The 13,235-nt window shown below is 38.2% G+C and overlaps 1 protein-coding gene across 6 annotated transcripts in view; it reads left to right on the top strand.

Annotated features, from left to right (window-relative positions):
* Nucleotides 1-13,235, top strand: part of ZMYND11 (zinc finger MYND-type containing 11) — a 101,891-nt gene that overhangs the window by 44,535 nt on the left and 44,121 nt on the right. The window lies entirely within an intron of this gene.

Raw genomic sequence — 13,235 nt, 5'->3', positions numbered from 1 at the left:
AGTTACTTCCCATTGAATGGAGTAGCTTGAAAACTAAATGAAGGACTGAAAGCCAATAGCAACAAGAAATAGATGCAGTGAATTTAAAGGAGTCAGTACTTGAAGAGCAAACTGCCTTTGGAAGATAATTTTGTATGTATATAGAAGTAAATTCCTCAGTCAGTACCTAGGCTCCAGTGTGTTCAATGCATTTTTATTTAAGGGTAAAGCTCATTTGAAGGCGGTGGTACTGGTTATTTTTAATAATATGTAGAAAAAATACTCCCTTCTTATTTTGTCCTAGTATTTCTTGAGTCATTCAATTATAATCATTTGAAAAGTCTAGCAACAGAGATATGTCTGGCATTTCTAAACTACCAAATTACTTACTAACAAAATGATATTTCTAAAAGGTATTTATCTATTTGACTGTCTAGGCCTGATGTTGAGCTAATTTAACCTTAATATGTCTATTATTTAGATGATTATGATTGGGATTAACTATGCCGTAAGCTTTCTGTATATCATGAATTCTGTCAGGAGTGCAGCTTGACAAATTGCTCATCCTAAAAGTGTGTTAAAAATTATAATTATGCTTCGACTTTCTCAGTTCTTCCTCATTATCTTCCATCTGTTTTGGATTTGAGATAACCGCAAAAATTGATTCTATGGAATAAAATGCATTAAAATACACTGGGAAAAAAAAAGGCATACATATTTAAATAAGTAGGATAAATTATTGATATTCTGTTGCATAGCAGTCTAGTAAGTATTTCTGTACGGACATGTTTTTAAAGTTCTCTTTCTTTGGCTACTCCAGGCTTCCACTGCCTTTTAAAGTGCTTTCTTCATCATTCCCTTCCAGATAATTGGACTCCTAAAATTTAATTAACTATTAATTTTTTATTCTTTCTCTGTCTAGGAATTGGATTTCCTCACTACCACTTTATGAACATTTCATGATCTTTATGATTGGCTCAGAGTTCATTATCTAGTAAGGTGATGTTTTCAAAATACCCAGTTGCCAAATATGATGCTCTGGAACCACTATTTTGGCAGCTTTCATGCTTTTGTCATTTTAAACAGATAATCCTGGTTTCTAAACCAGTAATATGAAGAACCAAAGCATAGTTCTGTTCTCTCATCCTTTCTTTCTTGTGTTGTTTTTCCTCTTCCTTTGGTGTAGTATATGATTTATTTAGTTGATTGGCTACTTTCCGTGTCTCCAATAAAGGCTCTACCTGTACTGTATTTGTGTGCTGTGACAGGGAATGACCTGGCACCTCTGGAGCAGATATACTGTGACCACACTGCATTGCTGTTGGCTCACGGAGTGTTTCTTTGGCCCTGACGTATTCTTTGTTTATTTTCTATGTGTGTGTGGTTCTTCAGTTCTAAGAGCCAAAAATATCACAGCCCACAGCCATGCTATTCTTGAAACTTGAAGCTGGAGGCTTGTTTAATTTGCCACTAGGCATGGCGTGAAGGCATCTGAGGTCACATAGCATGCTGGACCAGTGCTGGAGTGCCCTGGGCAGAAGGGGCCAGTCTTGGAATGGTTTACATCCATATTCTCTATGTGGAGCAAACTTACCTCTTGGCCATGCTTTCCCTTCTTTCCAGAGGAACAAGTTGGCTTCCTGCAGAGCAGAGCCTGAGAATTACTTAGCTTTGGAATTAAACTGAGAGTGACCATAGTCTGCAGGGTAGAAGTGTCCCAGCTTCTTGGGCAGGATGACGCTGATGGAAGGACCATTAATTGGGATAAAGCTGATATGCTGTAATTGGAGAATCTAAGCTAAGCTACACAAAAATGAATATGTTTCATCAGTCAGAAAGTTGTTTTACGACACTGGTGATACAAAAATGTATTTTGCACAAATAGATGCACAGACTCTCATCTTTTTAAATTGGCATTCAGATGGGATGGTCAAGTACGAGGTGCTTAAATGGGTATAACTGTTTTCCCATATTTGTTTTGTGGACTTTTTTGTTATATTCTGATTTGATAGAAGTGCAGCTAAGTCAGATCATCTAAGAGAACCGAGAGGATTCTAACCCTTCATAGAGCAGGCTCTGCCAGTTCCTTGTTGGCTTTGTGCTGACTGACATTAACCAGCATTGATGGGAGAGCATCCCAGAGAAGAATTACTCAGTAATGAAAAATTAGTTTAAAAATGACAAGGGGTTTTGTGGTCCCATAGTTGAGGTGGAGTCATTAGCAGATTGAGTGTATGACGGTGCTAGGAGAGGGATTGCTTCTCCAAACACTACTCTGTGAAATTTCTCCTGTCAATCTCTAAGAATGTTTAAAGTTAGGGGCCTCTCCCATCCATAAATTTGTTTTTGTTGCCTTAGTTCTCCCGCTGTTCTCCTAGGCTGTCTATTTAACAAAAATCAAATTCTGGAAGCACTGATTAGAGCAAAGATGAGAATGAGCAATTTGAACAGGTAGAGAGAATAATCACAAAAGCTTATAAATAAGAATATGAAATGCAATGGCAAGCAAAAGGAAAAAAACACAATGTAAAATTAAGATGCTTACAGTATTGCTTATTTGAAGCTCAGAAACTTGTTACAAAAAATTGTCACTATTTATAGTACATCTGATGATAATTTAAATCCCACTAGTATTTTGGATGTTGCAAATAAACAGGCATGCAAAAACAAAAATAGTAAGTCATGACAATGATTAAGAGAACAGATTATTCTGGATTTAGAACTAGATAATACTGTTTTTTAACTTTACCTGAGCAAAATTTTTGTAGCACTTGATATTTCTTGGACTGAAATGAAAACTTAGATATGTTTTTCTGCTCTGGTGGTTTCTTATCCTTTGTCAAACCATTCCTCTGAATGTATCTGCCTTTTCCTTCCTGCAGTATAGGCTTATCTGAAAACGATTGTTTGAAACAAAGCATCCTCCTGTTAGCTGTAAAAATGCATGGCTGCTTGATTTCTTTTCTAGTCAGTATTACTGGCTCCTTTTGCTCATGTTCACATCATTGCCCTCTATGTTTTAAATGTGACCACATGAATCAAGTAGTGTTACTAAAAGCAACTCTTTACAATCTAGTATGTGATAATTAAACGTGGCCAGTTGTACCGTGGTGGCACAAGCCAGTGCTGAGGGAGGTGCTCAGAAAGCTCCATTTTACGATCTGGGGAAGGATGAGAAGGAATAGTCAAGTGAAGTTTTCTCATTGCCATGTTGTTCCACTTCCTAATTATGTAAGTGTAAGCAAAAGTGTGGCATGTGAGTTCCTACCAGAAGCAGCATGACCTACTTCCCAGCAGGCCACGTAGCTGCTTCCAGTGGCTGCATCCCTTCAGTGTTCACTTCGGAGAAAACAGAATTCCGTGTGCATTGGGTTGGTTGGTTACAAATCTGTCTCTTATGGAATACACAAAAACACATTACCAGATGATGACAACATGGAAAATTCTTCGTTTTAGATATTTCTTTATGAGTTTTCTGATATAGCCAAAGACAAGGCGCTTCCTTCTATCTGATTCTACTAAGTCAATCTCCACCGATTCATTTCATTTTACTGTCCTTCTCTCTTTCCCCTGTTAGACTGTTTCCATTGCTTCTTATAACCAGAAAACATGTTGTGGTTTTTTTTTTTCTTTTTTTTCTGTCTCTGTAACACTTTTCCCTTGGTTTAACATAAATGCAACAAATCAAGAGTTGTAATGGTTGTAAATCCTTAGTCACTGATCATTCTAGAAAAAAACAAATGTCTAATTTTAGTCAGGGTGGTTAAAAATCATCATATTCATAAAATAAAAAACAATCTTGTAGTAAAATTTTTTTTTGATAATACATAAAAACTCTGAGTTGTGTGCATTATTATCAGTTACAAACCAAAATTTTAATGCTGTATATTAATGTCTTTGCAGTGATGTTAAATTATATGTTCAGTTTGAAATTTTCAGAGATTTTCAAATTATGTAGAAATGAAGTAACAAAATAATTGTGTGCATGTATACGAGAAAATACAAGGAATTTATCATTTTTTGCGCAATAACTAATGCATTGTTTTACTTGGAGATTTGTACCTAGAACTGATCTATGAGGTAATATTCAGGAACCTAATAACAATTTTTATTATCCAGATTCACAGAAACATTGAAGAAAGGGAGGAATTAGGCTCAACACTCATATTTTGTAAGACTCTTAAGAAGGAATGCCTGCCTGTCGACTGTTGCGCGAGGAAGGCTCACAGTGGAATAATTTCACCCTTGTTACCCATAGATAGCTATAGTGGTCATTAAATTTTTATCTGTTTGTTACTATTGGTTTAGTCTTAATTTTATTTATGAGCTCATTATTATCTCTTTTGGAGGGTATGTGGCTTTAATACTGCTCCTGTTTAGGATTTGCTTTTAGGCATTTTTGACCAAGGAGGGCAGAGGCAGTGATGACAGGAAAAAATGGGGAACATTTCTTGGAAAAAGGCTGTGAAGATCATAACTGCATTTGCTCTGGATAATAGAAAAATTAAAATTTCTGAATTAGGATCTTTGGTTAAAATGTCGTCTTGAGTTTATAATATATATTATTAATTGCTCTGCTTCTCATCAGCTCTTCACTTGACAGAGACCATTTCTTGACTTGTGATTTCATCTAATCACATTATTTAAGTATTTAAGGAAAGATGTAAAAAGAAGCTCATATATTTTAAGCAGTGTAGTTTGTGATTTATTAGGGATAATTGTTCCTTCAAGATGGTGATAAGCCAGTATCCTACTACGTGATAAAGAACATTGCTATACGAATTAGTGAGTCTTCATCTCACTACTGGCTGACATAGGAGTAATTCACTGCCCAGAGTAGGAAACCATTCAGAAGGGTCTAACATCTAGCAGGTGTACTTCCAGCTTTGCCACCTTTTTTTGCTGCTTTATGCTATGTGGATTGGGAAGGTTGCTGTGGCTGGCTGTGTAACTGTTCATTGCATCTGTATGGCTGTTTTGTTGAGGGCTACAAACCTAAGCACTAGAGTTTGAAGTGAGACCAAACTTTCTGTGTATTTGCCTTGTTTGGAAATATTAATACAAACACATCTTGTTCATGCTGTTCCTTTTTTTTCTAAAAAAAAAAAAAAAAAAAGTAGATGATGCTGATGAGATGTTTTCACCAGTTTTGCTTGATAATTTTCCCTAATAAATAGCTATCCTCTTAAGAATGCTCTTAGGTGGTATTGGTACGAAAATGTTTTTCTGCTTTTAGTTCAAACATCAACGCTCTTCATTGGGTCAGGAGCCATCTCTGGGCTGAGCAGGAGCATGGCAGGAAAATACAGTGATTAACAGCTCCAACCCATGGTTATTGACAACAGTGATACAACCTCTTGTGATGTTTGCTAATGATTGCAAACTCATTTAAACTCTTTTTTCCATATGTGTTACTATGAAAATCACAATGTTCAACTTTTAATACTTTTCATGGGCAGTACACACAAACTGCTAATTCCAGTATAGAAGGAAAGTAGTAGAAATATATCTGACTTGGAAATCACCATCTCCATTTTCATTACAAAGAGTATTTGCATGAATCCCATGCTTCTGTTAGCATTCCTATTGAAGTCTGCACGGAATACTCAGTGGGCTATCTTTGTTTCTGATTACTAAAAGCAAGCCAATTTCCTTTTTGTTTCACAAGCAGTATTGATTTTTGCTCGAATCATAACATTTTTTTTTTTTTTTTTTTTTTTTTGTTGTTGTAAATAAATGTGTTTTTCTATTAGTGGTAAGGGATAAAAGTGAGTGCATTGTGGCAATTTAACAGGTTGCTGTCTGGTCTAAAGTGCTCATCAAGGCTTTCTCTGTAATCAGTGGAGAGAAAATGATCTCCAGAGCACTGCTCATAGGCTGTGGTTTCATATTCCCCTTGATACAACCAAAACAGCAGCACTGCCCTGATGGCTGCTCCAGCTATTGTGCTTTTCCCTAGCTGATAGTTACATCAACACACGTGTGACGGTGGGATGGCTTTGAAACTCAGCCAAGCTAAAGCTAATCTGACCAATCAACCAACCAACCAACAAACAAAAAAGCTACTGTTACTTTTACGTCAGATAAGAATGAAAGTAAAATAAGGTAGACAACTCTAAAAGCTAAATCATCAAAGCACTCTAATGTATGTTTTTTAGGCATGTTTTGCTTTGAGACACTCGATATGATATAAGCTGGCTGAACATTTCATCTGTAAGGTACCAGTCAGGGTGTTGCATACTGTGTCATGTATTATCTAATTGCCTCTCCAGTATGTCCGTGGCAAAGTGCTGGAGGAACTGTACCTCTGCATATGTGCAAGTATTTGTACATATTTAATGGCACTTAAGGATTAGCATTCCTGTTGACTGGTGGTATTTGAGCATTACCTGTAGTGAACAACTTTCTGGTTGGAAAACTGGCAGTAGAGCTCTCCTTTAGATAAGTTCTTCCCTAAGAAGGTGATGGTAGTAGTTTTGAAAAGGAGATTTTTGTAGATAAGGGTTGAAGGGTTGAATAGTTCAGTACCTTAATTACTTGCTTTCTGTGGTCACATTGGTATGTTATACAGTATTAAGAGGATAGTAAAATTGCGTGAATGAGAATTAAAATTATTGAAACAAGGAATTACCTGAGTTAAAATTACTGTGATTTTGAAAGAAATGACCCAGAGGATAAAGTTGTAGGAAACTGCACGGTGCCAGTGGGATCTAAAAGCATGCACAAATTTGATTTCTCCTTCCCTTTGTTTTAGCAGCAAGAGCCAAAGCATCAGGCAGATCTAAATTTTCCTGAATTTCTCTATTTCGTAGCTCACTATCAAGCTTATGCATCCTTTGTTATTAAAAACAAACAAACAAAAAAGGCGCAAATAAAAAAAATCAGGTTCTGTGTTCATACAAGTACTGTATTTCTAGAACAGTAAGGAGAAATTAAACAATTTTTAAAAAGCATGTCCTACTTGAGCAGTAGTGTCTTCAAAATGAATGTTGTAGACACTGATGTCAGAATAAATAAATGAACTGTGGTTTCTCTACAGTTCAGTTTCTGTGTGTCCCCCATATGGAAGCTTAGACTGCACAAAATGGAGATAATATAAACACTGCACCAGCAGCAGCCCTGTCCATGGCTGCATGGCTCAAGCAACATGGGAGTGCATGCATGCAGGTCTCCATGGAGTGGATGTACAGAGGAGAAATATTAAGCTCAGTTGTTCTTATCTCATAGTGTTTAATCCACAATCAAAGCTTTAGTAACTGTAAGCATATCAAAAAGTAATTGGAGGGGGGAGGCAGAAGTGTGCTGCTGTGTCTCCAGTGTAAACAGTTCAACTTCTATATGTGTTTACGTTGTCTTCAGCTCTCAGACCAGCTCTCACGTTTCTGGCAAGGAGGCAGTATATATTTCAAATGCATTAGTTCGAAACGTAAATGCCTACAGTGCTTAGTTTGTGTGGGGGAAGTTGGTTTGTAGCACAGTGCTACATTTAGGTGGAGCTGAGAACTTGAGATACTTGAGAAACTGAAGCTGAGAACTTGAGAACTTCAGCTCACCTCCATAAGGAGAGCTGGTTGGATTCCTGAAATTTGGGTTTCAGCATTTTAAATTCTTACACAATGCAGCTGTATTTGTTAAAAGAAGCTATAGACATCCCTTCCATTTCAGTGTAACCAAGTGACCTATTCTTTGCAAATTAAAAAATAAGTCTTAAAAGATGAGTGTGAGCCTTCTGTAAAACTACCATCCTATTCTGAGTTTTCTGAATCAAAAGCAAAACACATCAGCAGAGATAGGAACACAATGTAAAACTCAGAATAGACTTTGGGCTGATTTCCTTTCATTTTATGCATTATTCCTTAAGGTCTGACTCTGAATCTAGGACATTTTTACATACCTGTAGGTAACATTTAGAATTAATGGCAGCTTTTCATTTCAGTTGAATGGGATCTGCTATATTTTATCAGATCTCAGTTGTGAGATAAGCACTGTGTGTGTGTGTGCATGGAAATCTTCAGACCCCAATTTTTCCCAGGGCGAGTTGCTCATCTGATGGAGATCTGCATCACAGCTTCCTGTAGTGCAGGGCAGATGCATCCACCAGAGACAGAGCTAATTGATCAGATGACAATTATGATGTTTGCTCTAAAGTTAGCACCTTATCTAAAATTATCTACACCTGGCACACTGTGTTGTTTTACATAAGGCAGTTATTTTCTGTGTGTATTTTACTTCATTCTTTGACAGCGATTCTTGCATTTTTTCAGTATTTTTTCCTTTTGATGAGTTCAGATGGTTGAAAGTACGATTCTTCACAAGTCCAGAAAAATCAGATTTTCTTTTTTTTTCTTTTCTCCTTTTTTAAACCCGTGTCAGCTTTCCTCCTCCTTCCTTCTTTTGCCAGACCTTTCGGACCAGCACAGCACTGTGATGCCAGTCGCAGGTCTCAGTATGTACTACCACTGCTGCCTCCAAGAGGGCTTTTTAAGGACTGAGTTGGCTCTGTGCATTGCTCTGTGTCCATGTATATTAAGCTCTGTTTGGCTTCATGTTGTGTCTTATACAGCACCAAGCAAAAGAGCTGTGAGTTGTGCGACAGCTGTAGGCGAAAAGTTCACCATCTGATCCCTGCAAGTGCCAGCTCCTTCTGTATCTATTTTGCTCCCATGGTGATCCAGCTTTAGAACTGCTGCCTCCACACCCCTTGGATCAAAACGGACTTTTTTTCTTAAGTTTTAAGCTGTGTTACAAAGCACATGTATTAGATGCAGTTTTTGAATGGAAAGACATGCTGAGGACTGGCTAGTTGGATAGAAAGTGGTGTTTTATTGATGCTAGCTTTGAAAGAAAGATTTCTCTTTTGTTTATGTGAAGTTCCAATTAAGTTTAAAATTAGCTGTTTCACATTTTTGTGAATGGCATTTCATGTACTAATTGAGTACTTGCACATACCTGCTTGCTATCCAATGATTACCCTCCAATGTTCTCCCCTAAAACTTTTCTTTGCTGTCAAACAGGTGGGCAAATGTGTTAGCTATATATGCACTTGCATTTAACCAGTTAATTTTGGTAGAGGCTTGTTTCTGGAGGTCAGCATGTTTACATTTGCATTCAGCGGTGTTATGGTGTAGAGGTTTCTTCAAGGATGGTAACAAACAACAACCAGGCAGGGGGCTCTTATTATTAATAAAACTTTCTGCTGCTCACAACAGAGGGGTTGTAAATAAGTGATCTTTAAAGTCCCTTCCAACATAAGCCATTCTGTATATTATAATATGATACTTCTATGCTAATTTCTAGGAGGCTTCTTCCATCAGTTTGTAAGTGGAGAAAATACTGACCTGTAATTTGTGTATACTGAACTATAAATTGAGCAGCAGCTTTAAGATTTGTCAGTTGCAGTGTTTGGTGAAATGTGGAATGTAATATGAAGATTATCAGGCCAAACCTCCTCTTTCCATCCAACAGGCTCTCCTTCTATATCACGGGGATTATTAGCACAGTTAAGTTGTATTTTGCAATGGTTGTTTTAGGCCCCAAGCTGATTAGGGATGGTTAGCTTGTTTATGGGATTTTACTTCCTCTCCATGCTGTATTCTCAAACATCTGAAAGCATCTTTGATTTGCTTCTCATGGTTGGCTACATAACAGGAATGTAGACACTGTAGTATACTTCCCAGTCTGTTAATGTAGAAAACTGGGCAAGAGGGTAATAAACCAGTATTGCTTCGACTCCCCACCTCCAAGGTAGGGCTAATCAGCTTTTGTTGGAAACAGCAATCAGGGATTACTTCATCTCTCTTCTTTGTTTCTTAACTTCTTGGTGCCAGATGCTTCAGTGCATGCAGTGCCAGGAAAAAACATGCATTCACTGGATTAATAGTGCCACTTTGCATGGAGAGATTTCAGTATTTTTTCCCTGATCCAGTAGTGAGTCTGTGGGGGGTGGTTAGAACTCCTGACATTGTGCTTTCTGTCTTTGGGCAAGAGTTTAACTTTGTTTTTGTACCCAATGTTTCATACATTATGACTGTTTTTCACATTTCATTATTAAGGAAACATCTTCTGATTAAAACCCTGTGCTTTAAAAAGCTTCTTAGTTTAGCTGCTGGCTTTTGGCTGAAATAGAAGAGAGAGTTTCATGCAGATCCTGCTAATGTTGTTTTAAAGTCTTTGTGAATACCTATTCCATGTATACTATGCAGGTCTTAATCAAAAAAAGAAATTGAGATGGGGAGCACTTTTCTAACAGCAGTTCTACCCTTCCAAGTAAAAACATTCTCAGTCTTTGTGCTCTCCCACGAAAGGTGATAGCACTGTATTTAAAAACATTGAAAGCACAGCCCTTTTGGATCTGCAGGCTGCACAGCCTGAGCATTGACTAAGTATTCTACAAAAAGCCACTGGGGATTTATCACTTCCCACTTACAGCTGGAGCAATTGGGCAGAATGATTGTTTGGTGGTAGCACTTTCACTCCAGTTGAGAAAACAGATTGGATTTGAGACATGGGAGATTCTGAGCCTTGTGCTCCTGTTCACTTCTGCCGCAGCCGGAATAGGCAGATTAAGCCTCTTAGCTCATCACAGTTGGTTTAAGGCTTTTTGTTTTCCATTACATGCCTATCTGTACAGAAATGTGAATGACAAATATCACAAAACACATTGCTTACGTTCCAGAATTTTATTGGAGCATGTTTCTGCACTTGCGAAAGATGCTATGCAAAATGCTTGGTTTCTTCAGCAAGATGCGTTGAAGAAAAGGGTGGCACTCGGTTAAAACTTGATTTTTGGTGGCAATCATAGTATCAATGCTATGTTTTTGAAAACTATCACAGAGTTGTAGAAATTGCAGAGGGTAGGAATTGCTGTTACTCAAATAGGGAAGTTATTAGTAAAACGTTAAAATGGAAATTTGCTTAAAATCCAATAAAGTTGGCAAATATTGACAAAGGTAATTTGCACTTCAAAGATCAGGTTGTGTGCATTTGCATAAATACGTGTGCATATGCACACACACACACATTGTACATAGAACGTGAGTATAAACAATCGAGTTTTTTCTCCTTATTTCAGGCAGCATTAAAGCTTCAGCTCCATATCACTCAGCATACTAGCAATGTTTGCTTGCAGTTTTTGAAAGTGAAGTGATAGGTTTGAGTCTCTGCCTGTTGAAGCTCTCCTTGGAACGTGGGGAACTTGGAAGACTCATTTGTGGTGTTTAATATTGCTTGAACAGGTTCTTATGTTGCATTTTGATTTCAGCAAAAGCAGGGAGCATCTGCCCAGCACGACACAGAAGAATGTCTGTCTCCTAGGTCATCGCTTGGCCTCGATCCTTGCTGGTAGCAAGCACAAGATTCATATATATTAGCATGGACTACAGACTTGGACTGAGTTTTGCTCTTTCTCTGTTAATTTATTGTTACTTAGTAACTTTTTGTGCACTATTAGCATATACAAACCAGCCAGACTTGGACCACAGTGTGGTAGGCATTGTGAAAGCTGCAGTAAATGGTAGCATCTGTTTTTAAGGAGTTTTACCCTAAAATGAAGTCTCAGTGTCCTGCAATCCACTGTATTTACATAAATGACTCTGATATCATGCGACAATTTACAGATGTCCTGTGTTGCTCTGATTATTGTATGAATTACTGCACTCAAATAGAAATCTGCAGATTTACAGTATGATTATATGCATTTAGTTTCCTTTAAAGGAAAAACAAAGATTAGATTAGGATAAGCCAGTTCTCAGGAGAAGCTTAGAAGAGAATGCAGGCCTAGCAATGATCTTTATGCATCCAAAACAGCAACAAGGTGGAAAGTAAAACATCCTCAAAGAGAAGAGGTGTTCAGAGAGCTGACTTCATTCTTATTGTGAGTTATAACTTCTAAACCATTGATAGTTCCTGACAGCCATGTTACTAAAAATCTGAATGGTATAACTCTTTTTTTTTTTTTTTTAACATAATTTAAATCAGAAGTATTCTCCTTTCATTTGCTTCTTGTGTTAAGTAATTATACTCTTTGTAAAGATGGTTGTGATGGTAGTCACAGAGGAATTGTGGTTGCTGGAGTTTGTTATCAAGCATGAAACAGAGTATACTAAGCTGATAGCTTTGTCTTTGGATTTCAGTAAGACTTTGATACTGTTTCTCGTGGTATCCTTCTGGACAGAATGTCCAGCATACAGCTAGAGAAGGTGGTGGGTGAGCAATTAGCTGATGGGATACAAGCAGGACTCCCAGGGCTCTGTATTATGGACACTCGTATGGCCTCACCTTGAGTGCTCTGTGCAGTTTTGGGCACCGTAGTACAAAAAGGACGTAAAACTGTTGGGGAGTGTCCAAAGGGAGGCTGCAAAGATGGTGAAGGATCCAGAGGGGAAGATGTGTGAGGGGTGGCTGAGGTGCCTGGGTTTGTTGGGTATACAAAGGAGCAGGCTGGGAGGCATCACGGAAGCTGCAGCTCCTCACAGGGAGCGGAGGGGCAGCGCTGAGCTCTGCTCTATGGGGACAGCGACAGGGCCTGAGGGAACAGCATGGAGCTGCCAGGGGAGGGCAGCTGGGGGTGAGGGAAAGGCTGTGCCCCAGAGCGGTGGACAGGGAAAATGGGCTGCCCAGGGCAGCGGGCACGGCCCCAGTGCTGGAGCTCAGGGGGTGTTTTTGGACAATGCTCTCAGACATAGGGTTTGATTTTTGGGTGGTCCTGTGGGCAGTCAGGAGTTGGGCTCTTATCTTTATGGTTCCCTTCTAACTTGGGATATTTTGTGATTCTATGAAATTACAGAAGTTTTTTGCTAGGAGATAGGGTACCTGGAGAACACAAAACTAGGGTAGAAATTGTGCAAACCCTGTAACTGTAAGAGAGCTAAAGCTAGAAAAATATTTCCAGATATTTCCAATGGATTCCAAGTCAAGATCCAGTCAGTTCATTGATGTGCTGATTGCATGCAGTTGCAGTTCACTTCTCAGTGCTCAGTGGTTGGTAAATACGTTCCTGGAATTCTGCTGAAAAAAAAAAATAATGAAGTGTAATGATCTTAAAACAGGAGGGTTGCCTTTTTAGAGGGAAGATCATTTTACATTGTTTGTTCCAAGTAAATACTTTGTGTTGGACTAGAAACAGCAAATTATACTGGGTTAAGGCCAACATTTCACAACTGGATCTCATATATATACACAGTTTAGGCTGTGTATGTTTTGCTCACATCAGTGACATTCATCGTGGTGTGGTCATTGTAGTTATCTCAAGAAAAGGA

The sequence above is a fragment of the Centrocercus urophasianus genome, unplaced genomic scaffold (genome assembly GCF_019232065.1).
Source record: "Centrocercus urophasianus isolate 14NV4802_14NV808 unplaced genomic scaffold, USGS_Curo_1.0 seq_16, whole genome shotgun sequence".
NCBI lineage: Eukaryota > Metazoa > Chordata > Aves > Galliformes > Phasianidae > Centrocercus > Centrocercus urophasianus.
Note: the sequence above shows the minus strand (reverse complement) of the source record. Positions and strands in the feature narration are given on the sequence as shown.